This window comes from Corvus moneduloides, chromosome 4, assembly GCF_009650955.1.
Source record: "Corvus moneduloides isolate bCorMon1 chromosome 4, bCorMon1.pri, whole genome shotgun sequence".
NCBI classification, from domain to species: domain Eukaryota; kingdom Metazoa; phylum Chordata; class Aves; order Passeriformes; family Corvidae; genus Corvus; species Corvus moneduloides.
The window spans coordinates 65,386,568-65,413,037 of NC_045479.1; the positions used below are offsets into that span (position 1 = coordinate 65,386,568).

At 36.1% G+C, this 26,470-nt stretch overlaps 1 protein-coding gene and 1 long non-coding RNA gene across 19 annotated transcripts in view; one reads left to right on the plus strand and one right to left on the minus strand.

Moving 5' to 3' along the window:
• The window catches only part of PCLO (piccolo presynaptic cytomatrix protein), a 327,932-nt gene that overhangs the window by 17,917 nt on the left and 283,545 nt on the right, over positions 1 to 26,470 (minus strand).
• LOC116443423 overlaps positions 873 to 26,470 on the plus strand; it is a 43,512-nt gene continuing 17,914 nt past the window's right edge. For 3 of the 18 annotated variants that reach the window (XR_004239883.1, XR_004239886.1, XR_004239890.1), the window contains exons 1-7: positions 884 to 1,560; positions 11,224 to 11,359; positions 13,045 to 13,153; positions 15,390 to 15,426; positions 18,404 to 18,493; positions 19,580 to 19,655; positions 25,553 to 25,618. This is a non-coding gene — a long non-coding RNA (uncharacterized LOC116443423). The other 15 variants (XR_004239891.1, XR_004239893.1, XR_004239894.1 and 12 more) reach the window with 10 other exon arrangements.

The following is a 26,470-nucleotide window of genomic DNA, read 5'->3' on the forward strand; positions in this document are numbered from 1 at the left end:
AGGAAATAGATTAAAGTCCATTTGGCTTATGTTACAATATGTTGAAAGTATAATGGAAATAATAAAAGCACTTTAAAGGGAGAAAAATTACTCCCATGCATGGTAGCAAGAGATAATAGAAAATGTCCATAAAGATATAATAAAGAGGATCAAATAATTATAAATATAATTCAGAAGTCTTATGTAGCACAATATCAGAAGGGGAAAACTAGATTACCAAGTAGGTTTTGCATTTATTGTATTTACTTATGGGAATCCAAAGAGACACAAATAATTTGAAGAGAATATTTTACTTGGGGTTTTGTTTACTTGGGATGTAAACAAACATTCACCGACCTAAATTAAAATGCACAAAGTGCTTAGAAAATGTTTTAAGAACAATGTATATCCTAAAAACAACAGCTAAAAATAAAAGCAATGAAATCAAAGTACTTGCAGATTGCGTTTCCAAAAAGTATTTTTCTGTAAGGAAGCCTGCTGACAACTCAGAAGTGAGCAGAGTGACATAAAAACAAAGTTTATTTATATAATGTCTGCTGAACTTGTGGGTCAGGAAGAAGCAAAACCATATTACATCTCAATGTAAACCCAAGAACATGTTGCGTAACAGAAACACCTAGGAACTTCCCTATTTGCTTTGGCAGAAGGCTGTTTAAGTAGTGATTTTTCTTTCCTTTTAGTGTTTTGGACATAGTGAAAGCAAAAAAGCAAATTAAACTTCAGAGGTAGATGGATAAAATTAGATGCAGGTATTTAGAGAATTTATATCAATAGAAAGATAAATAGAAAAGCAGTTAAAGGGTAAAATTCTAATTTCAGGGGTAGATGTTACCTACATATCTAATAAAGGCTTAGTTTTACTAGACAGGCTAAAGTTTTTAAAACTGGTAATGAAACTGAAAAAAGTACCACTATTTTCTGACTTAACAGTGAAAATAATAGTATATCTTGATATTTTCCCTTTGTCATAAAGCTGTCCTATCACAAGGATGCATACACAGTGAATAGGACTTGGTGTAAGAACCACATATGATGTGGCTTCGTTTAGAGAGTGACTCACCGAACATTTGCTGCACAGACAATAAGCACTGAGCCTGCACTGTTAGTGCAGTGGAACAAGCTGTTTCATTTCACAGCTTGGCCAAGTCGTTTATAGCCCACAAAAAAATTACTTAACACATGGTGGCATATGCAACTCTATAAGGCTTTCTTTGATAAGGAGGTGGAAGATGGCATTTGTATACACAAATACGTCCATACACATACCCAAGCTAACACAATATGTTAGCACTCCTTTGTGCTATAAACCTAGTAGGCACACTATCATGATAGCTGGAAATGAAAATTTTTGGTAAGAACGTGCCTATTCACTCCTCACATCATGATTTCCAGATTCCCCCTCAGATTTATACTGCAGCTCTGAGGCACTTTCAGTGAAATATGCTTAAAGTCTTGCTCATACCTCCCTGGAGCTACACACTGGAGAGCACAGCCGTGTGTGCTGCACAGCTTGGGTACCAGAGCAAAAGCTTCTGCACTGACTGTTCATGTGGAAGACAGGTATGCTCTTATATTAATAGATTTTCTTTTGCGTAGTTGCGTTACCTGGCACAGTGGTAACAGCCCACTGTTGAGATGCTATTTCTCTCTCATTAAATAAGAATGATTACTGAAATTATTGCTGCTAATAGGACTACAAAGTGTAAGAGTATGAGACATTGTCTATTCTGTGTGACATTAAGACCTGTGATAATTCTAACAAAGCTCATTGTGACTAATGTATGAAAGAAAACCAAATCTGTCTTCCAGGACCATCAGAGTATTTTGGGGCTGGCTGTAGAGAACCTAGGAAATTTTAGCATAAAAATGAATACTTGTAATCACTACTGGGATTCTACTACCTGTATAATCTGTCCAACAGAGCAATGGAGGATGATCCTTTCCATTAATCAGGATAAATATGGAATCAGCTCAGTCAAAACTAAAAAAAACTTTTAATCCAAATTTTGCTCAGGAGGGATGAACAGAAATCTTCTGCAGAGTATTCCATAGTATTATGCAGAATTCAAAGTTCTACAGTCCGTGGAGGACTGATGCCTGAAAGCATCTTACAGTAATGTGGACATGGTTCCTAAAGTTACCAGTCTGAAGAAATATCAATTTACCTTTCAGCTCCTGCCCAGAGTCTTCTGTTAAATGCTCTTTTTTTTTTTTTTTTAAGTTTTTAACCTTCCACCAGAAATCTTTATAGACTAATGTACCTGCTTTTCATTGGAATGCATACTTTACATTTTCCCTGTCATTCAGCACTCAGCAGTGCCATTATTCTTTATTTCATGCAATGCTGATTCCCTCAAGCTGCTATAACAGACATATCCTAAAGTTGGTATTTCATTGCACTGTTGAACTGATGTGTATGGCTAAACTCCACAGAGATATGTTTGAATAAGAAATATTATATAAAAACCTAGAGCAGAAGAAAAGGTACAGGGACAGTACAGCACTTATGCAAATCCACTCAGAGATTTGTGATGAAGACTGAAATAAGGGAAAGAAAAAGAGAAAGGGAAAATGTGTTCCTATTTAGAGTGTTTATGAACTGGTAAGAAACAAGTTAAGTAAGTGGAATTATATGTAACACAAAAAAAAAATGGCAAAGGTCAAAATTTAAATCCTGTTCCAGGTGGACAAAATGATGCTACAGAATAAGTGGCAATCTTCTGTAGGGATGAAAATGCCAAAAATGTTTCTGAGTTTCTGAGTTCTCTGAACTTCCATGGGGAATGGGAGAGGTAGTAGAAGTCCTTTCACAAAGAAAGGTGAGCTGAGAATTATGGATTTTATTAGGACAGAAGGGCCTAATATACAGTCATGGAAGAATATGATAGATTGGTAGCAGAGATGCAAGGAGAAATTTATAGTGCAAGACTGAACATTTGCAATATGATCACCTAAAATATTTATACAGGACTTTTTAGAGGAAAAAATAGTCAGAGACTGATGCTGGCACCTCTCCCTGGTGCCACACAGAAAAGAGGTACTCAATCTCCTGTTTTGGAATCTGAGAATGCCCAAATGAGGGGATTTGAGACTATGATTTCTTGGCCTTCACCTGGATTTGACATCAATTCCACCTGCAACTGGAACACTTTTCTGATGAATGTTTTCTCAAAATGGTGTGCACCAGAAAAGGTGAATAAGAAAACACACATATGTTGGTGTTTAAATCTGTCTGTCTTAGAAACTTCCCCCCTCCCCTACATTTTCTGAAGTCACTGAAACATATACCATCTATCTGTGGATAAAAAGAAACTCAACCATTTTATAACTAATTGAAAATCCTTTTCTGCTCCTGGGCAGTATGGATGCAGTAGAACTTTTATAATTAGCTGAATCTTTTCAATAATGAATACAAAGGAGTATCTCATAGTGAGCTAATGCTCTGACATCTCCTGTAGATTTACTTTCTGGCAACTGAAAAAGTTTAGTCTCTTGTTTTGAGAGTTAATGCTTCAAAGATTTTATGCACTGAGGCCGACACTCATGATTTTTTCAAGAATCTCTGAGATTTAGTACTGCTCTTTGGAAGACAACTGTTGACGTCTTGCTCATAATTTACATTTAAAAATTAAAGCCCTACATATGGGAATTAAAACTAGGGTTTTGCAAGACCTCACAAACTGAAACTGCAACATAGATTCTTTGCATAATGTGAGTTAAAACTTGTCTGGTGGGTTTTGAAATGTAAAATACCTGGGACATGAAGAAAACCTCAAGATATTACTGTTGTATAGTCATTATTAATTTGCACTAAGTATAGTATTGCATTTGTGATCATCATCCATGAATATGATTCCAATACCTGAAGGAATTGCACAGGCTTGCTTTACAGTTTCAATCAATTTAGAATAGAAAGTAAGAAGGTGTGCGGGGGGGGGGGGGGGTTTAAACTAAAAATGAAGGCAGATTTTAGGAAAACAGAACATATATTCTCCTGGATTTTGAACTTATTCTGAGAGATTTTCATAGTGTAAGAGAGAAGATAGAATAAAAATCTGTTATACAGATTTATTAAACCTTAAATTCAGGTTTATGTGAACTGAAGAGAGATAGCACGTTGGGCGCCAAATGAGGGAGGTATCCTTTCAGCTTTATACCGGCTAGCACTTGTAGGTCAATGCCTTTGAAAGCCTCGAGCAACCCAGAGAGGTAGCACGGGCAATCTAGCATTTCAGTAGCTCTAAAATCAGTACCTGTATCAGCTGCAAAGCAAATGCCATCAGCAGAAGCAAAGAGGGAGGAATACAGCTCTCTGCTCGCTCAATTTCCCGCAGTTAGAAGCTTTCAAATGAAACAGACACAAGAGATGTTCGCACGAAGGGTAGCAGAGTCAAGAGAGGCGGGGCTTCCCTCGATCGTCTCTTTTATTCAGAGAAGGGGAAAGGGGAGGACTGGGGGCGGACCCAGGGTGACCGGCCAGTCAGACACTGCTGAAGAGTTTGAGTTACATTTGGTTTTGCCTGCGCTTAGAACAAAGGGGTTCAGAGCACATGGCAGAGGCAAGTGTCTTGGGCAGGGGAAGTTCAGAACAGGCAGCAACAATGAAGAAAGTTACCTTCCCCCGAAGAGTCACCACAAAAGGAGTCTTGATGACATAAAGAATATTTTAAAACTCTACAGCATTGCCTTTTTAGAAACCCTAAAGAGACACAATATGACCACTAAATATCTGCTTGGAATTGTCTAAAACCCAAGAAAATACACTGTCCCTTATGTTAATGTTCATGAAGAACAACTTGCCAGGCTGGTGCCAGGCCATGGTTAGATATCCCTCCAGAAGAGACACTCATCACCACTGGAGAGAACCTTGTGAAGAACAGCAAAGTACCATATCAAGCTCCTCTTTCCTCATCACATAGGAGAACCAGTGTCAGGTTGCAACTTAAATGTTATTTGTGAGCAACCTTATGCCCAACAAATTGTTTCTGCATCTGTCAGGAAAAAGAGTCTCTTAATTCCAGATCAGAAAAAATATTAGCAGCTGTATAAAATCTCAGAAATAATTTCAACTGATTAAAGGACATGCAAAATATTAAATGATTGAGGACTGAGAAAAAAAAGAGGATTTGAAGACTAGTCAGTAGTTTTCATTTGCTTTTGGCATTATTTAGTGTCTTGAGCAGCTTTTTACTGAGTTCCCAAGGAAAGTAATAAATCACTGAGTACATAAGCATAAAAATAAAAGCAGAAATATTTGAATATGCAAGTATTGAGGTAGAGATATAGATTAGCTCAGGAACATTAACAAAGTCACTAAAGATCTACTGATGGAAGGAAATGTCTTCCTAAAATCTCTGAGCCAACTTTCTCAAATTCAAAGTACAATATCGGAATTCATCATGTAAAATTGACCTGTGTTTTCTTCCCTGAGAGTGGGATCAAGTTGTCCATAATATTTGGACAATACCACATATTTATACTCATATGAATTTAAATGAACTTATTGATTGGTGGTAGTGTTAATTATTTCTGTGTAGTGATTATCATTGTGAAATACGGGATTTCATGGCCAAAGAACTGAAGACCATGTTTTATTTTTGAAATTATTTCAGCACAATTTTACCCTTTCCTGACCACATATATCAGAAGTGGCCCCTTGTATGAGGTTTTGCAAGCAAAACTTTGTGGATCCACTGCTGAACTGCAAGTCTCCCAGTGCTGTATATTTATGTTCCAATCAGTGTTGAAGTCACAAGGTCTCTATTGGTAGCTCTTCCAAAGACAGAGGAGCTTTATTTGCCGGTCAAATCTATACATTTTACTATTTTCACATCTGAAATTTAAGCGTATGTATACATCGTAATTCAGGTGAGCACCAATTTAACTTCTCTGCACATTTTCATTCTTCCCTCCCAACACAGGCTGCAGGAAATAATGCAGACTTTTAAGTCCATAATTCTGACCAAGGACATCGTACTGATGTGGGAGACTGCAAATTTGCTACTGAAATGGCTCACAAGACATCTAATTATCCTGTGCAAGGCACGCAACTTCCAATTTTGAAATAAAATCCATACAATGAAATTCAGTAAAACAACATAAACAACCCTCTACATTAAATAGAATTTATTATATGTCCATCATGCTGTCAATTAATAGTCATAATTTACATTAAAAAAGACAAAATTTGTATCTCAGACATTTTTTGTGATAAATACTTTCAGCAGCTTGCACTATTTCTTCTTTGTAAAATTTTTGGTTTTATCCCTTAATAATAATAATGCTAGTGGTAGTGAGCAAACCCCTAAAATTTAGAAAGGGTAGTACCATTATTTTCAGTTAAGAAGGAACCGAGGCTTAACAAGCATAGAAAGGTAACATCAGACAGCACCAAAAATCATAATGTATCCTTTTTTCTTTTTAAATTCTAAGTTGTCTGGGATCGAATACAGTACTTTTTGTACATCTGTTTTTTGAGTGGTCTGTATTATATGTTTACAATCATTATTTGCACAAAAATATAAGTAATTATAAGCAATTCTTCTAATCAGAAGGGTCAGGCAACTTCAGTTAAAGAGAGTAATTGCAGCTAAATGTATATTGGTAATCTTCACTACTTTTCTAAACTATCTCAGAGAGGCATAAAGAGACAAGAAAATAAGGAGTTTTCAAGCTTCATGCTGAATTTATTTCCTTTTTCCATGTGAAATATAAGCTGCAGCAAAGGAACATTTTTTACCAAGAATTCTTCAAGAAACATAAGCAAGTCTGCTACCCTGCTGAGCAGTGTGCTGATTTTGAAAGCTGTTTGTTATGCTTTGAAAACGGGCACTAGTAAAGGCAGAATTAACTCCTCTGCTGTCAAAAGACAAAACTGGTGCAACTGGCACTGACAAAAAAAAAAAAAAATTACTGAGTTTTCCTCAGTGATTTACCATAAAACCATCATCCTTCTGCTCAGACAAAGAATATGCAAAAAAACCAACTTGGCTTGGGTTTTTTTCTGTTAACAAAGATTTTTTTTTTTAATAACCCCTTATTTACAAAGCCTTTGATCAGATATTGCAGGTCTTGTGGTCAGGAAAGAAAAGAATACACTTAATTTTAGGCAGTTGCAGCAGGGAACTTCAAGCAATAGAACCTATTTACCTGGGAGGAATTCAACCGGCTCAGTGGTTATGAAAAATACTATGGAGTGTTTAATAAAGAGTTGAAGCAGATTGCTGCTTTAAACTCTTCCTGATGAGATGTTCCCTTAAAGAAAATTATAGCATCCTCAGCACCAGTCTAGCTGAAAAGGTTGTTACCTGTAACTAATCACTGATTCTTAAAAAGTCATAAACAGGCACTGATGCTGAAAGAGCTCTCTCCATGCTCCTGCTTATTGCTTCCCACACAGTGTCCCTGGCTTTATCTCATGTAGCTATGGATGTTTGTACAGCTGCCTAGTGAGCTGGCTGACAGAAATGATCCTACTCACTGCAACCTCACCCCCTCCCTGCCCCAACCCAGCGTATTGATTTTGGGTTAGTCACCTAACCTGAATCAGCACACGCTTTATGTCACCATGAAGAGTGAGATGAGGTTGAGGGAAAGGAAAAATGACATTTTACAGGGATAATGCTGGTTTAAAGTGTGCTTTATGAAGCAATTGTAAACTGATGGGATGATTCACAGAGCAAAGGACTGCTGGAGCTCTCCAGTCCTACCTCACACTCACAGGATTAACTTCCACATTAGGTGATGCTGAACAGAGCATGTTGGGAGAGTTTTGAAAACCAAAATTTTTTTGTGTGTGTTTTTGTTGGGTTGGTTGGTTTGCTTTTTATTTTCCCTTTTAGTGAGTTGGAATTTCCATTACTTCAGCTTGAGATTGTTGTCTATTTCCTATTTCTGGCTGATGAGCTCTGAGAAGACTCTGGCTTCATCTTCTTCATACGCACAAGCATCCAGTGGAAGGCAAGAATCCCATCCTATGACCTGCTCCCTGCACAGTTAATTTTGCAGCCCAGTATGCAAATAACAGTGATCACAAAGACATATTCTAAATTAATACTGAGTAAAGAAAAACTGTTGTTTTCATTGTACAAGTGACTTTCCCAGAAAAAAATCTGATTTGAAGAGTGTTTTAACCAAGTTCTGTTGACCAGAACAGAGTGGACACTGCACATTTTGCCATGAGAGCATGAAAAAATAATCTATTGCTTTGTGGGAAAAAGACATTGTCTCCAATGCCAGGACTTTCAGTATTTTTTAAATTGCTTTGGGCATCAATTGCATATTTTTAGTTTTACTCATTTTAAAGAAGTCTAAAGAATATTGAATCTGTTTTGTGATCCTTGCATTATTCCCCAACTGTTTGAAAACAAAAATCTCTTTTCATAGCACATCCCTTTTACTGTCAACAATAAAGAAAAGCTGCCTCAGGAAAAGAGCTCTAAATATATCTGTGGTGCTATCAACAAGTTAGCACTTCTGCATGAAAGCAAGTCCAGTCCATTCCAGAGTTTTGCTGCAGGAGATAGAAGTCAGTAGCGCTGTAACATGAATGCAAGCCCAGTTCCTCATTGCTCCTTTTAGCTGGAGGGAGCTGGGGAGCCCAGATGCATCAGATACATCTTTCTGTCTGATTGTGTATGGCTGGGTTTGCTCTAAATAAATGGAACGTTGGTTGTGAACCCCAGAGGTTTCTAACACTGGGAATGAGTGTTCATGAAGTGAGCTGGACTCAACTGAATGTGGAGTTTATCTATAGACAGCTTGGCAGTCCTAAGAAGTGAGCAGGTTGACTTCTGTCTCTTTGGCCCAGCTTTTAGGCTGAAATCAAAGAAGGAATGTAACAGCTTGGGAGCACCTCAGAGCTCAAGGATACTTCAATCCCTTGATACTCTTTACTAGTAAAAACTAAAGAATGAAATTTATGCTTTTCTTTACTCTTGTTTTGACAGACATATGCCAAATTTCCTCATGGGCTGCCCTCTCCCCAAACTTTAAAAGTCTGTGCTTCCAAACAGGTCCATGGTGTGGAACATTAGAATTATTTTATGTCCTCTGACTAGTTCCCACATCACCTTTGTTCCTTCTTCTCCACAGTTTTATCTTTGTTCCTCTAAGAGCTCCCATAGTTCTTTATCTTCCACCTTCCTAGCTGGTGAAGCATCCTTGTCTTCCCTCTATTAACCAAAAGTGAACTAAAGGTCTAAATACTGATGAGTTTTGAGTCCTGAAGAAACCACTGAATTAGACAGTGAAGTTTCCTGAACTGTTGATTTTATTTCCATGCCTGTCCTAAAGCCTAATTCTAAAATTATATGACACCGCAGTTCAAATCTTAGATATATAGAACTGTCAGTGATGATAAATACTGGGGACACTGACTAAAAAGAGGAGGAAGTTACTAATTCTATGTGTTGTATTTTACTATGATCTACTTCTGTTTCCTGTTGTGAGTTTTCCTTCAAGATTATAACAGATGTTAACTCTGTCTGCTATGACTCTTTTCTTGGTGAACTACAGTGAACAGGGATAATCCCACTATCTCCACAGAGACAGAGGACTCAGAGAGGAGCATATCTGGTCTCTTTAGGCACCCAGAGCTTCTTGCCAGGCTTGTCACAGGTCAACAGGGGAAACTGCTATCTGCTAACATCTTTTGTGGGTGAAATTCTTTCAGCAAATACAGGACATCAACTCTTCTGAGAGACAAAACCAACTAGGAGACAATCAGTAACTGTAGATCTACAGAACTCAAGATACAGTGAATTGGGAGTGTTCCTACTTTTTTCTAATGAGTTTTGTGTCAATAAATGAATCCATGGAAGAATTCTACAGGCGCTCTATCATCTCTACAGTGTTGAGTTGGCTGGTTTTTTTTTTACTTTTTCCAGTGATACTTGAAAGGTGGAGAAAAGAGAGGACTAGTGTGGGGCTTTCCTCAAGAAGAACCAAAATAGAAACCTATTTTATTGCTAAATTGATCATTAACCCTGGAAAATTCTTTTTGCCTTGTTAAAAAGCCAACAAACCAACCAATCAAACAACCAACCAAAACACACAAATAAACAAACAAAAACAACAAAAAAAGCCCCATCAATCTGGTTAGAAACACTGAATTTGAAGAACTGAAAATATTAAATTATACAAATATAATTAAAATAGAATTAGTATTTGCAGTCTAAAGATGCACAAAACTGATCGATTTTTGACCTGCTTTAGTGTTCATTTTTAATTAAATAAACCCGGTTCTCTATAATAGTTATATATCTATGATTTCAAAATGGTTATGTTGTATCTGAGTAAACTGTTAACCCAAAACTTCTCCCTATTCTATTTTTCATGCCCTAATTAGAGCCTTTTCTAACAAATAAAACAAAAAAAAAACCCAAATTGACACCATCTTGTGCTTCTTGTTAGTTCAAGATAATTATGGAACTTAACACTCCAAATGGTAATTGCAGTTAGTGTTGAGCACAGCAGCCATTTTAGAACTGCAGACCAAATCAAATTAGCATTTTTGTCAAATAAAGTTAAATGTGCTTAAAAGTTACTTCTTGATGCATTTAGAGTAACATTTTACAGTGACTGTCACCTAACGTCTGTTGGAGATAGACCCTGCTGCTAGGATTCATCTGCCTGAGCGTCTGTGTCTTTATATGAGGGATTGCTCTTCTAGAATGTAGTTTGTCTTATTTGCAAATAGATCTCTAAAATAGGTCAAATGAATTGTGCCTTCAGAATGGTTATTTCATTCCACTGATTATAAATTTTTAAGTGGCTGATCCTCCCATAACTCCCATGAGAAAATTTCTCATTGCATTATCTATTTCAGAGGTCCCAGCTGTAATAAGACATTGAATTAGATTTTTTTATATAATAGACAAAACTCTAAGTTTTTAATTAGATAATTAATATAGAAACAGAATGAGTATGATACTGAAATAAAACTTCTACTACTCAAAGAAATGCCCAAACTACTTAAGCAGGTTGCAAAATCTAAAAGATCAGATTGTAATTCTCCTTATCCTCTATTTAAGATTCAAAAGAAATTTCCAGTGAAATCACTAATCATCAAATTATTGTGAATGTATATAATAAAGAAGATAATTAAACTAGTAGAACACGTGAAAGTCAATTGTAAAACTGAATATTAATAGTATTTGTTTCCTTTTTATATCAGAGCCACTATGCAACACAGGTCTTATCTTTTTTTGTTATCCATTGCAGTTACAAACAGTGATGTTCATTCTCCAGATTATAAAAGCTAATGAAACAAAAGCGGTATTTTGAATAATGAAGAACCCCATAGACACAGATGAAGCATTTCATTCAGAACATAAGTTTGTTTTTTATTTCCAAACAGGTATGTCAAAAAACTATTAAGTCATAATATATATGTGTACATCTACATGTATATATATCTATGTGTGAGATTCAATAATTTATATATGTGCACAAATATCTATATATACATGCACACACGTTGTCAGGACTTAAAGAATGCAGTGAAATATCTCAAGACACTGTCAGAGAAGGAAGTTGCTGTTAAGAGAAGGCACCACAACAGGCACAGATGGCAAACAGGAAGGCATTAATTCCAGTCCTAGACTGGACAAAACCCCACTGTGATGGGGGAACTTGTGATAAGCCCAGAAGGCAACAGTAAGAAGACGCCAGGTTGAGGCAGATCTGGGTAACCTACCCGGACAAAATTTCTCACCCCAGCAAACTGTGAGAATCGAAGTAAGTCCTTATGCCAGACCAAGTTATGGGAACAGCATCTAGGTTCTGTGGATACCTGGGACTTAGATGGTATAAAAGTGGTACATCCAGAAGAACACTCCAGGATCTCCCACCAGCAAGAAGACCAGAGGAAGAAGCACAGGAAGGATGCCACAGCGACCCATGTGGTGGTGACTATATTTCTACTTAATGTCTCTCTCTTTCTTCTGTCCCTGCCCTCCCTACCACACATCTACTCTTAAATAAAATTTGGACTATTGACTTTGGCATATGGTTTCATTTGCACCTTAATTTGTGCAGAAGCATCTTTGGATAATCAGATCCTAACACATGTGTACACATATATGTTCATTTGTCCAAATATAAGCATATATATCTTTGAAGTAGACTTAATCCTAGCACTCTACCTTGTCTCAGCACAAAGTATTTCCTTGTTGAATCAATCAGCTCCAAATACTTGGGCTCAAATTTAAGTTTATGAAGTTAGAGTGATGTAAGTTAATTTCAAATTGCTGATACCACTTTTGATCCTAGCATGTAATATTATACAAATTTTCCATTTGAAATAGTTCATAGATCCTACCTTCACTTTCACAATTCAACTGCAATAAAAAAAGAAAAAAAGATGCAAAAAATGCCACTAGCATCAGTACAGAAACCAACTAGGGGAGCAAAAATATTTACATAGTTTGGATATTTCTCTGAATACAAGACAGGTGATCTGAATTCCAACAAGTTTGTGTTATGAAGGATTCCTTACATTTATATAAGCAATTTTCTGAAATATAGTTCTGCTTATTTAAAGTAAACACAGTGAATCAATCCTGTGATAACCTGGGGAGTTAAAGATCACTTATAGAGTAGGACAAAAATGTTGCTTGTCTAAATAATAGAGTAAAAGCTGTCGAGTCTTAGCTCAGGTTTGCTGAGAGGACAGATTTCCCACCTTCAGGAATCATTTGCAGAACTTTAGTTGCTCAGTCATCTAACCGGTTCAAATGTAATTTTTCTGCACTCTCCAGCACCACTCCTGTATTTTTCATAGTACTTGAAAATTTCTTATTGTGTGATCCCTCTTCTCTCATGCCAATATTAGGCTGCCAAAATTTCAGTGACTTTAATGAAGTACAGCCTGATCTAAACTGTTAAACATTATTCATCCAGCCCACTACATGTATTTGTCTGTGTATGTCATCTACGTGTGTCATGACCATGTATAAATATTCTGTAACTCATATAGTAGTGAAGCAGTGTTTCCTGTGCAATACAATGGAATATATTAATTTATTTCAAAATTTATTGCAGAACTCAAATGGGGCAATACTGAATTCCTATGGCAAAACTCCCTTTAACTCAATGAAGGCAGTCTCTCCTGTCACAAGCATCACTGGAATTCCAAAACCTGCCTGGATAGGTGAGGGGAGATCAGTGGAATGTTGTTTAACTGGAGTTCAGGCAGGCTTTTGATGCTATCTCCCATGATATCCTCGTAGACAAAGTCAGTAAGTGAAGGCTAGACAAGTGAACAGTGAGAACCATCTGAACAGCAGAGCTCAGAGGGTTTTGATCAGTGGCACAGAGTCTGGTTGAAGACCTGAAACAAGTGATATCCCACAAGGGTTTTGATACTGGGTCCAATCTTATTCAACTTATTCATCAGTGACTTGTATGGAGGGGTAGACGCCTCCCAGCAAGTTTGCTGATGACACAAGGCTGAGACAAGCGGCTCATACCCCAGAGGACTGTGCAGCCCTTCAGAAGGACCCCAACAGGCTGGAGAGTTGAGCAGAGAAGAACCTTCTGCAATTCAACAAAGGCAAATACAGGGTCCTGCCCCTGAGGAGGAGCACAGGTTAGACCTGCTGGAAAGCAGCACTGCAGAGAAGGACCTGGTTGTCCTGGTGGAAAACAAGCTCTCCATGTACTTTCCATGTGCCCTTGTGCCAAGTAGGCCAACAGAAGAGCATTGCCAGTAGGTTAAGGAAGGTGATCCTGCTCTCTATTCAGCCCTAGTGAGGCCATATATGCTGTGCTGTGTCCAGTTCTGGGCTCCTCAGTACAAGAGAGACATGGAGCTCCTGGAGCAGGTCCATCAATGGGCTATAAAAATGATTTCCTCTTATGAGGAAAAGCTGAGAGAATTTGGCCTATCCAGCTTTGAGAAGAGATGACTGAGAGGAGACCTCGCCAATGTCTATCGGTATCTGAAGGGATGGTGACAAGAGGATGGGCTGAGCTCTGTTCAGTGGTGCCAAGCAACAGGACAAGGGCAATGGGCAGAAACTCATTCACAACAAGTTCCACCTGAATACGAGGAAGAACTTTTTTATTTTGTCAGTGACCAAGTAGTGGAACAGATTGCCCAGAGAGAGTGTGGAGTCTCCTTCACCAGAGATATTTAAAGACCATCAGAACAGACGGAAGGACAGAATGCACAGTGTGAATTATCTAAAATTTCCAGATAGAAGCACTGTCTTTTCCACTTGTGCCAATTTCAAAATGATGCAGAAACCTCTAAGTTCCTCTGCTAACTATCAAAGGTAACTTGGTACCATAAAACAAGTATTTACACAAGACTTAAAGCACTTCAGTCAGTTGAGAAAATATTGGAAATCTCATTTTGTCATTACAAGTGACTGCATTATAAAGATCAGGTTATTCATTCAAATGATTCATTAGGAAATTAAGGAAGATGTCAATTTTATGCATCCCTTCCTAATTTTTGCTGGGATTTTTTTTAAATAAACAGTTAAAACTTCATCAAAACTTTTAATTTCTTTAGGAGATCTGCTCAGATAAATTTTTTGGACCTTTTTTATGAAAAAATCTGCTACTGTGTAATTGGAATTATTAACATAAAAATAATCATGCAGATAAATTCACAAAATGCATCCAAAAAGATCTGATTTCTTTTTTCACTTTGATCTATGATCATAACAGACATAGTATCCCTAAGAAAGAAATTTCTGCTCATAATTATAGCAGAAATTGGAATAATTATTACTTTTGGTCAATGCTTTAAATATGTATCCACAAATTCATTTGATCCCAGAGAGGGGCAGGGAAAAAATAATGTATTTGTTGTTTGTGTGTGTCCTTTCTCTCAGGATTTGCATCACTTACTGTTATATCCATTTTCAAGCTGTCTTCAATTTAGAATCTTTAGTCAGTGGCAGAAAATTGTACTTGAAACAAATTACTCAGCTTTGTTCAACAAGAAAACTGAAATATTTAATTTTGGAATTTGATTCAGAACAACTAACCTGAGGGCAGTAGATTCTGCCAATAAAGAGGGAACTTATTAGTCATATTATAGTTGGATGTAGATGTGATTTCAGAGTGGTTTTTCCCCTATAATGTAAGAAGGCATGTATCCAAAATAATGAAATATTTATGGGGAAGTTATGGCCTCTCTACCTTTCTTCCTTGATAGAACTGTACTTGCATACAAGAAGGTAGATTCAACAAGACAGTTTCAAGAGTCTGGGAAAGAAAGCAGTGTACAATAACTTTTGTCTGGAGAATGAGAAATGTTAGGAAAACTGGCTTTGCCTCACTCATTCTGCCTTTCTGGTTTCTGTTAGAAAAGAGTATATTTTGGCATTGTCTCCACTGCTGAAAATTGTAAAAATCTGTTTCCCATGCTGCAGGATTTTTCCAAGTATCCCCAAACATCATTTTCTGAAGGTAAGCTGAGTGTTTTCAATATATCATTTTCTTTCTATAATTTTGTATATCTGGAGTAGCTCCTTTAATCAGTGTAACACCTAGGTAATGTGTGGTTTCTAGGAGACTTGAAGAGAATCTCTTAGGATCTGCTTCCCAAATTCTATTTACCTTTTGCTGTGAAAGCTCTTTTTGTGCCCAGAATGTTCACCAACAGGAAAAAAAATCTCACGTTAATTTTCTTCTATTCTTTTTCTAAGACTGCTCAGATTCCTTTCTTTGGAAATGGTAGCTTTCATGTACAAATTTATCATAGGCTTTAAAAACCTATTGTTACACTGATAGTTTCTGAATCATGACAATCTGTATTACAATTTTGCAAGAATTTGGATAACTTTGCTTTGTAGATGTGTTTGAAAAAGATGTGCTGAATAAGAAGGAAGATACTCAGCGTAGATATTGAGTAGGCTCCACTTTTTCAAACATAAAAATAGTGCGGAAAACGTGCCTCTCTAAAGTCAGAGACTTGCATACTGCTTTAAAATAGAAACAAAAACCCAAAATAGTCTTAAAACCAACATATAAACAATGAGATAAGGTGTCTTTTTTGTTAATCTCTCACATGTCCAGAGACAGCATGGAAAGATTCCCTTTTCTCTCCTTTACCTACCAAGAAAGGAGGAACTCTTCAGACAATCAGACTACTCAGAAGGCCTTAGCTTATAGAAAAGGCAAATAATTGCATTCAGATCAGTGAGAATCCAATTCCTTCAGGAATATAACAGTGTTCCATGAATATGAATGTGTTTCTAAAAAGCTAAACACTCAGCCAGGCACAGCCAAGGCAATCAGGAGGCTGGTGAATAATGCTATAGCTATTGGATGAGCAGCAGGAGGAAACAGCAAGAATCTATAGCATACTCAGCAGGCATTGATGCAAGATATGTATGGGGCTAGCAAATCACCCAAACTGATTAATTATCGTAGGCATTATGTTACCAGGCTTCTGAAAAGAATGTGGACTTCTAGGTACTACAGCAGTGTGAAACATGAAGGCAGGTGAATGTATCAGATGTTTGACCAGGCTGATCTCCAAAACATTTGTGCATTTTCCAAGGCAAAACCAATGTGGCAGACAAAAAAAAAAAAAATCTAAAGAAATATTAAAAAAGAAGGTATGACAGAAAGAAAGCATACCAAAGGGTGTTTCAGAAAACAAAGACTTCTGCAATGAATGGCATTAACACACATGTAAACCCGGGACCATTTTGTAAGCACTAATCTCATTTGATATCATCCACTTAAACATTAGATAAAGAAGCTAAAATAAATGCTTTAAATTTTCATTATAGTCTTTTGGCTCTTAACAGATAGTGGAAAAGGACTGGCACTCCAGGTAGCTGACAGTGAAGGAAAGCTTGAATACAGCCTTGGCTGTAAGAAGAATCAGGTTTATGCCTATTTACATGTGGATCTGGGTTCATTTACGATTTGTTAGTGAAATTGAAGTATCTGATCTGGAATGGCAGATGTGATCAAGAATCTGTGGGATATCCATAACTTTCTGAAACAGCAACTGGATTGAGGTATAAAAATAGAGTATTTAAAACAGCAGAATACACTTCTGTTTGAAGACTCTGAATCCCTTTGCAGATAAGGATAAACAAACTTTTGCATCAACATCTACACACACAGTACGTTACTTTGAGCAACTAGATTTGTCTAGTCTTCTCTCCATTTGATTCCCTCCCAATCACAGCCTAGTAATGTCAGAATAAATAATGCACAAAAGGGAAGACCAATGTATATTAGCCTAAAGTAATTACAAATGCCTTTACAGGAAAAACTATTAGGAATTCTTTATGAGAAATACACACACTGAAGCTTTTCCTTAACAGACAAACCATTATTCGCGTACTGCTGCAGTGGGTAACACATTTAATTAGAGCTCCAAGCCTGCAAGACTACTGTCATAGGATGTAATAATGAACATTACGGAAAGCACATAATCTGAAAATAAAGTGGGGACAAAGCACAAGTTTATAGTTATAGATATGAAAATAAACTCTCTACCACAAGACTTGGACATATCTAGGCATTGGCATCATAGGAAAAATTTATATTCATTCTAATGAACTGATTTTTAAAGCCTTCCCTCTTGGAACACAATTTACAGTCCAATAATTTTGAGGACTCTCACATGCTAAAATAAAGATCAGCTGAAGTTTAATTTTAGCTTGCCATGTGATCCCACCTGGAAATGCTCTAGATTTATCTGTATTTAATCAGTATTCCAAAGTAACAGTCTGAATATCAGTCCAAAAAAAGGGGCTGTGTTCAAGAACATGTGAGAGTAAATAAAAAAAATTCTTTTCTGAATCCCCAGCATAATAGTTTAATTTCTAAGTAAGTTATAAATTGTCCTAAAAAATATTTAAGAATCTTAAGACATTAAGGAGCTACAAAGGATTGTTTAGTATAGACACAGGTTATGACAATCTTGAGTTTTGTTTCTTTTTAACATTTCAAATAAATACAGCAAAAGTGAAGTTCTAATACAGAACTCTTCTGTAGAAACCACTGTGTTATCATTTGTAGGCAAGCTTAGAATAATCTATTTTCAGGAAGTGCTTGATAAAATATGCTATATTTGTGAATGAAAGCTCTTGGATTTGGATTCTTATTTCTGTCCTTGAGTATTAATTTCAGTAAACAACTGGGCTAGAACATAGCTAGAACATATTCTTAATGTTACTGTTAAGGATAATCAAGCAGTAGAACAGAGTAATGAAGCTGTAAAGTCTCTATCACCACTAAGGACTTTTTGGTGCAAGTTAACAAAAGCCTTTTAGGAAAAATATTGTGCCTTGAATCATTGGGATGACCTCTTGAAGCCCCCTTAACACCATTCCTGCTACAGAATAGCCTATATGTATCTGAGTACTGAACATTATTGACTGTAAAACACATCTATTTTACTTACTTTTTTTCCTTGGAGTATGGACACAATTCCAGGTCCTAATCGTACTGCTAAATGGAAGAGATCACCTGAATTTTCCAGGAAGCTGACATCTAAAAGCCCTACTTGGTAAGTCCTGATTTCTTTTTCTTGACAGAAGGGAAATAATTTAGGACTTAGCAATTCACGTTCTATCATATCAATGCCTCAACCTGACTTTTACTGATCCTAAATGAACATTCATCATGAAAAATGACTCTGTTTCAAGGTGGTTTTAAATAATGCACTAGGTGAAGCAGCCCTTCTTCAGACTTACACGAGAGAAGGGTCAGGTTCAGTTAATCACATTCCAACACCTTCACCTTCACTCCATTTTGGTGAGGGGATCCCTCTTTTTCCTTTCCAGTGTTGACAGTCTTCATTATTAACTGGTATTTATACTAAATGTGTCAGGTAGTATTAAATCAGATTTCCATCATAACCACATCTTATTAAAAGGTACAGAGTTCTCCCTTTTTTTTTTCTTCCCTTGAAATGAAACCACGTATCTTTGTCAGATTTTTGATGGAGTTATCAGCATGCTGATTCCCAGCCCAAACACCCTGAGCTCATTGCAACTCCACGAAGTTACTAGAAGAAACTTTCTGAAAGTTCCAAGAAACTTTACATTAATGGAAATATATTTAAGAGCTAGGCCAATAAAAGTGATTAATATTTGGCAAACAAATTAGCTTTCCAGGTGACTACTGAAGTACCACTTCAAAGGGGTGATATTTTGGTTTTCAGAAGAAATATTTATGCTTTTTAGCTTTTTCCTTGTTTTGTCATCTTAGTAATTTTTTTAAAATTTCAACAGATCCCATGGGACAAGCAGAATGTTTAGAAATAAAACTGGAAAAAAATCAGGTTTTTTTTAGAATTATCTTGAGACATAATTTAAGAGCTAATACCCTTTTAGTCAAAGTTCATACAGAACTCAGAACTGCAGCAACTGTAGGCTAGCTACTACTTAATCACAGTCTCCCTGGATTATTTACTTCTCTCTTGATGACACTTTATAGTGACAATTCAGGAATAGGCTGATTTGTAACACTGTAAATCAATGTTGTTTGTGATGTGGATACAAGAACACAGAACTTGTCCTTTTTATCCCTCTATTTTTTATCTCTGGCCGCAATCTTTATTTTTATTTAAATTCTTCTTGCTTCTTTTTAGGAAGACCAGCTGGATTATATTGGCAAATACCTCAGGAAGGCAGAACTAATTGCTCCAATTATTACTGGAAAGCCAGGTGGGAAATTAGAATGTGGGACCAATTGAGGATAGCTAAAACAGGCTTTAGAGAGGAAGCTGATAATGCTTATGTTTATGAGGCTGCTGTTGTTTATCTTGACTCACTTTTTTCAGTGTGGGTTTTAGGCATTAGTAGCAAGGCTATTCCTAGCTTAAGGGAGCATGTATAAAATATAGACTTCTTTTTTAAAAAGAGGGAGGATAAGGACTACTGTCAGTCCAAAGGCCTGATTTATTGTTAGGGATCCTCTGTGACAGAAGAGTATATCTGGTCTTTTCAATTCTTAAAATCAACATATGACAGGCTATCTGCAAGTGCTTTCAGTACTTGTGTTCTTATTTCCTTATGTCCTTTTTTTCCTCTGTAATGTAGCAGCTGCTCATGTGAGAAATTACCCTTGCTGGTATTTTCTGCTTTAAATTTTGTTGGCATTGATTAAAATTATGCTGTCAAGTAGTAGATGTCAGACCCTTGGTAGAAGGCAATGGCAGAAATCAAGGTTGTGATTTTATATTAAAGACAGTTTAAACAAAGTCAGGTTGAATTTTAGCCTTTTTATTTATAGAGATAGTAGAGAAGTTTGGCAATTCTTCTTCTTTCAATTAGATATCTTCCTGGGAAAGGATCACATTTTAATGAGTAATATTTTATTTCACAAAAAGACCTCTTCTACATGTAAATCAGAAGAGCAATAGGACTATAAAAGCAGATATTACAGCCACTAAAAATGGATTTAAAAAAAGAGATTAACAGGTTTATATTGCTCTTGAGGAAAGACAATGAGAAGGTACAGCAATTACTTTTGCTATGTACATGACATGAACCCAAAATCAAAAAATGCAATTCAACCACTGTTCAAGTCACTGTTGGCAACATTTCAGATTGTTTGTATTTCCCTTTCAATCCATGGATCAATATCCATTACAATCAAGTTAACAGTCTCATACTTGGTCAATACAAGACTTTGTTGATTCAAGAAAAATACTTGCAAGTCCAGACTTTTTCCAGGTTCTCATACATTTTAGTAGATGTTAGGATTAAATGTGCAATAATCCTGAATTATTTGAGTTGTTGGGAAGGCAGAAAATGTCAAAGATAGTATTTGACCTAAATAGGTGATGCTTCCTGTGGTTTTGAGATACCAGTCTCAAAAGGCCTTAAAAAGAATTGGATCAAGCCTTGGTCCAGAAACATGGAACTATTCTCTGCTGTGGTGAAAGTGACTGCTTCTGACTTGGTCATTTATTGCTGATCTATATACTGTTAGGTATACTGTTAGTTATACTGCTAGGAGTCAGGAATCATATTACAGAAGATAAAAATTTTCAGTCCAGTTCAGTTTAACTAAATTTAAGAAAAACAAATACGTGCTAGTTTATGATTTGTAGGTAAATTGAAGATTACTCTTGCTGTAACCTTCAGCATGTAAAGGCACAGTTCCTCTGTCTATTCAGTCACTTCCTGACATAAATATAGGAATGAGCAGTTGTATGCTATGTAAAGATACTCTCAATTTATCTTGGAAATAACAGTTCTCAGATTCCTGCTACCCAGTACTATACATGTGACATTCTGATGTTGCTTCAGTAGTTGAAACAATCCAAAGGCAAGAAACTAAAAAGGAAGTGGAATTTTCCTGGCACAGAGTTACTGACTTATCTGTTCAAAACACTGGATGAAGTGTGAGAAATGTGGGTGCCTGATGCTCCTAATCAAAGGTACAGAAGAAATCACTGCTGAAGGAGGGAAATGTTTTTATTTCTGTAAGTGTCAAACACCTGAATGGGCAGCAGTTCCCAGAACACCACTCACACTGAGCAGGCATAGTTGCAGTTTGTGTGTTGAACCCTTCAAAAATCATAGTCAACTCTTTCATATCAAAGAGTCATAGAATGGTTTGGGTTGGAAGGGATCTTTAAAGATCATCTACTTCCAAGCCCACCCCATGGCAGGGACATCTTCCACTACACCAGGTTGCTCAAACCCCCATCCAACCTGTCCTTGAACCCTAAAACCAGGGTTAGGGCATCCGTCACTTCTCTGGGAAAGCTGATCCAGTGCCTCATCACCCTCACTGTAAAGCATTCTTTCTTATATTCAATCTAAATCTACTCTCAGTTTAAAACCATTGTCACTGTAGGCCCTGGTAAAAAGTTTTAGTCTTTTTTATAAGTCCCCTTTATCTATTGCAAGGCCACAACAAGGTCTCCCCAGAGTTTTCTTTGCTCCAGGCTGGACAGCCCCAACTCTCTTAGTCTGTCTCCATAGGAGAGGTGTTCTGTCTCTCTGATTGTTCTAATGCAAAAAAGTTTCTCATCTGCAGTAAACCTCCTATTTTCAGCCTGGAAAACCCAGACATCAAAGTATAGATTTGTGCATATGCAAAAGTATTTTCAAATCTCAGTAACTGTATCATAATTATCTGTCAATACATTTCTTCATCTTTCTTTTTCCTCCTCTTATAACTTTCTGGTCAAAGGTCTAATATTAGGACATTTTTCACTGAACATCCTCATAAGGACTAATATTATACTTGTGATTTTTCAACCTTTGGATTTAAAAGAAATCAAATTGCTAATTTTTTAAGGTGTGAGATTCAGCAAGCCCTTAGTCTGTTCTCAATCATACTACAGTGAGTCCTGTGGTTTAAAGAGTGTTACTCTAGCCTAGTTAAAGAGCAAGTAAAAGGAGAATGAATTCTTTTTTTGAGTTTTAATTTCTTTGAAGAATGTGGCATTACTTAGCTGTGCCTGTTCTGTCTGTTTCATGACTTATTTGACTCAAGAGAGCTAATCCACTTATTGCTCCTGGGTACTCCTCTTCAAGAGACAGTGAGATACAGTTGCAGGACAATTTGCTCCAGGGTCTATTCTGTGCAGAGAGGACGGATGAAAATTTCACCAGGACTGTTCAGAAAGCTTTAAAGGAACACTTACAAGTCAAATGATTCCCAGTCACTCTCTTACAGAGGTCATGCAACTTTCCAAAATGTTATTAGAATGACTCCCTAGAATGTTTTAAGGTTTCTGTGGTATTTTGAATATTTTTCTCAAAAATAAAGATTAGACTGCCTTAATTATTGAAATATGGAGATAAGAAATTAAACTTTTAAAACTGAATTTCTTAGTTTGAATGATGAACCACAAAGCTCAAAAATTAAGAAAAAAAGGGTGTTTTTTATCTCAGATTACACTGAATAGGTTAAATAAACCCCCCAGTACTGTAAAATTTGTCTGTTAAAATATGATCACAGAGCATGTTTGGGGCTTGTTGTCATTCTGTTTGCTTTTTGGGTTTTTTTTTCTTTAATCTGTAATTTAGGCAACTAATAGGATGAGAAAAAAAGAAAAAAAAAAGGAAATCCTGAAAGACTTCACTAAAGGTTATACTAAATAAGTGCATATCTCTACTGTATCATCTTGTAAAAGTTCAGTAAGTACGTGTGCACTGTTAGAGTTTGAAATAGTACAAATATATTCCTTCTGTTGGCCTATGAAAATATACCTACTGGGGCTTTACTAGAACACTCTGAAAATTTCTGTTCAGGTTCAGTCATCTGTAGAGGCAGACAGTTTCTTACATAGAGAACTTGGTTTTATTATGGTCAAAGGATGAGGCTCAAAGGACCACTGGAAAGATCACAAAGGCAGAACAGTGAAGAGAAGTTTTTGGTATTCAGGACATACATATTCATGGACTGGAAGGCATTTAAAAGAAAAAAAAAAAAGAGGTAAAAAGCCCCACTCTCTTGGAAGATGTGGGTGAGGTACTACACTCTTCCTATAGAAAGATTAGAATTTTCTGACCGAAAATTCTCACAACAATAAGGCCAGCCACAGAAGATGACAGAAGCACGGTGAGTACTCATTCCCTCAAAACTCCCCTGAAAAATTCCTAAAAGAGTCTTTGTTTGAGATGAACCTCAGTGCTTATAATGATTGAAGAATGATATTTTGCATGCATATAGAGTCTTCAAAAGGGGACGATCCAACATTTCAACAACAATTTGTATGCTATTTGTATCTATATATCTCTCTTCTACTAGAAATAATGGCCTCTTGGGATTACCCAGTAAAGTCGCACTTTTAAAATGTATGAAAATCATTTTTCCCATATATTTTTTAAATGGATGAATGGTTGGTAGGTGGAAAATACCATCTGGAACCTCCTGGCTGAGCAACTTCATAGGACAGATAGACCAATCATGATCTACAATTGAATCAAGATATTAATCACGTGCTTTTAATTGTTAGTTTCAATCCTTACATAGGTGCAATTGGGCTTTTTGTAATGTCTATAACACTCCAACCATGTAATAAGAAATCTTTGTACAAGGTATATTGCACTTTCTGAAACAAATACAGAAATTGGCTTGCATAACTTAATGAAATGAAGACCACAATATGTATAATAAGATTTGCTGAAGCTTAAGAAGATGAAGTATTTCATCTGCCCAGGGCAGAATGCCCAGAGTAAGATAGCATGCAACAATGCATATCATAAAAATACCTAATACGGTGTCCAAGAACAAAACTCTGACTTTTTTTTATATTATTGAGTAGGAAAAAAATACAGAATATGACAAGATGATATATTCAGAGAAACAAAGATTATCATAGCCATAATCACAGTTGTTTATATTGACCATTTGGTTTTGTCAGCAAAGTAAATAGTACTGTTTTCCAGGATTTACTTGTAGTTGTACTAATACAGGTTAATAGCATAAAAACTATTCCCAAAAAACATTAACACAAGTGGGCCAACAATTACAAAAGGAGCATTTTTTTCCTGATGATTCCTCTTATGTAAATGCCTAAATTTTGATGTCATACTCTCGTGAGCTGAACTCAAACCCTCTTGCTACAGTTTTGGTTCAGACGCCTAGAAACCAGTTTTCATCGACATTTGAGATCCTACCTTGCTTTGGTCAGCTACTGGTCTTAAAGATCCTCTAAGTCCCCTGCCATATTTGTCAGGCCTGCGTGAATGACTTGGGTGACTAAAACATTTCACGTAGCAGCAGATCTGCATGTTCAAGCAACTAAATTGATTCTGCACCATTTTAAAGAGACTAACCCACTGGGTACTTTTTACAGAAGTTATGCCCCAAGAATATTTGAAAATGTAAAAAAAGAGTACCAGTATTAAAAGGTTTTAAATGTAACAGTAAGTTATTATTTGCAAATAAGAATAGAAATGTCAGCTATGGGAGCTCTCTACATTTAATGAAAAATGGGAAGGAATATTTACTTCCACTTAATTGCAGAGCATATCTGGTCCACAACACAGATAAGCGAACTACAGAAAAGATATGGTTTTAAGATTTTCATTCATTTTTATTCATCTATAAAGACAATACCGCAATAAATCTGTAATACTGAAGTAATTCTCAGTTAATCTTGAGTTCCTCTAAATTCTGAACTACTTCCCCAAAATATATTTACATGCTGAAACTGAAATGCTTTTGAATTGTTTTCCAGCTTTTAGTTTAATTTATCCTTTGACCTTTCCCCTCTAAGTCAGCTACAAATCAGACACTAAAATCCAGGCTGGCTGCACCAGCTTTTCTCAATGGCAAAAAAAAAACTCAACAAGAACCACTCATTTTATCAGACTAGGAGTTGTAACACTTAGAGTTCTCAAGGTAGCAGAGGTGAATTGCATCATAAGTGAAAATTAGGGAATTGCAGCTCTTGAGTTATTTGCAAGATTTGAAGACAAGAAGAAACATTATTTTGGAAAGGTAATTTCAGTGACCAAATGTTGTATACACATCTTTCAGAATGTTTCAAAAGGTGTTTTGGGTATTGTTTGTTTTTTTTTGTTTAGGTTTGTTTGGGTTTTGGGGTTATTTAATAATGCAAATAAGAAATGAAAATATTTTGTATTTTTAGGCTCTGAAATTTAAGATCCAAGACAGAACCTAAGGGGCAACTTATGATGAACAAAATTATGAAAAGGTATTTTTTTAGAATTATAATTCTGGATAAAACTCATCAGGACCAAAAAAAAATTAAAATTCCCAACTTCTTATTTTCATCCCACCATTTCTCTTTTAAAAAAACAGATATTTTTTTCAAATGCTTAAATATAATACTGAGAAATTGAAGATTGATAAGCAGATTATCAAAATATTTTATATTTGATAAAGCAGCTTACCAAGTATTTTTGTATGATGAATACTATATATGGAAATATTTAGTAAAATGCATATACACAGGTAAGGATTCTTGCTTTGGAAAAGAGAGCTTTACAGATCTACCTGTAAATTCTAATTTGATTTCTTCAACTCTGTGGAATGTCAGACTGCTTTTACCTCAAATATGGAAACAGAAATTATTTCCCCATGTATAGAGATTCTAGAAACCTGAAAAATGTTGATTTTTTTAAACTTATTTAAGATCAATTTATCAATTATATGTATAAATTTCAATGTATAAATTAACAAATATCTCAAAGCTGCATTAAAATCAATCTAAATGATAAAGGTCTTATTTTAATAAAATGAAGTTCATGATAATTAAGTTTTATATTTGAGGTCAACATAAACATTCACTTGAAAGAACATGCCTTATATGTAAAGGGAAATGGAATTTTTATAATGTGTCCTTCAGTACAAAACACTCTTCATTTTCATGTAATGAAATCCATCATTACACACAAAAAAGATAACCACATTCCCTACGAAATTTTGAAAGTCATTCTCAGGCACTTTCCAGCTCCAATATTACAATATCTCCTTCTTTGTCAGCACCACATTAAGACCAAAAATAATCTCTCAGGATTTCCCAATCCAATAAAGGCTTCATTAT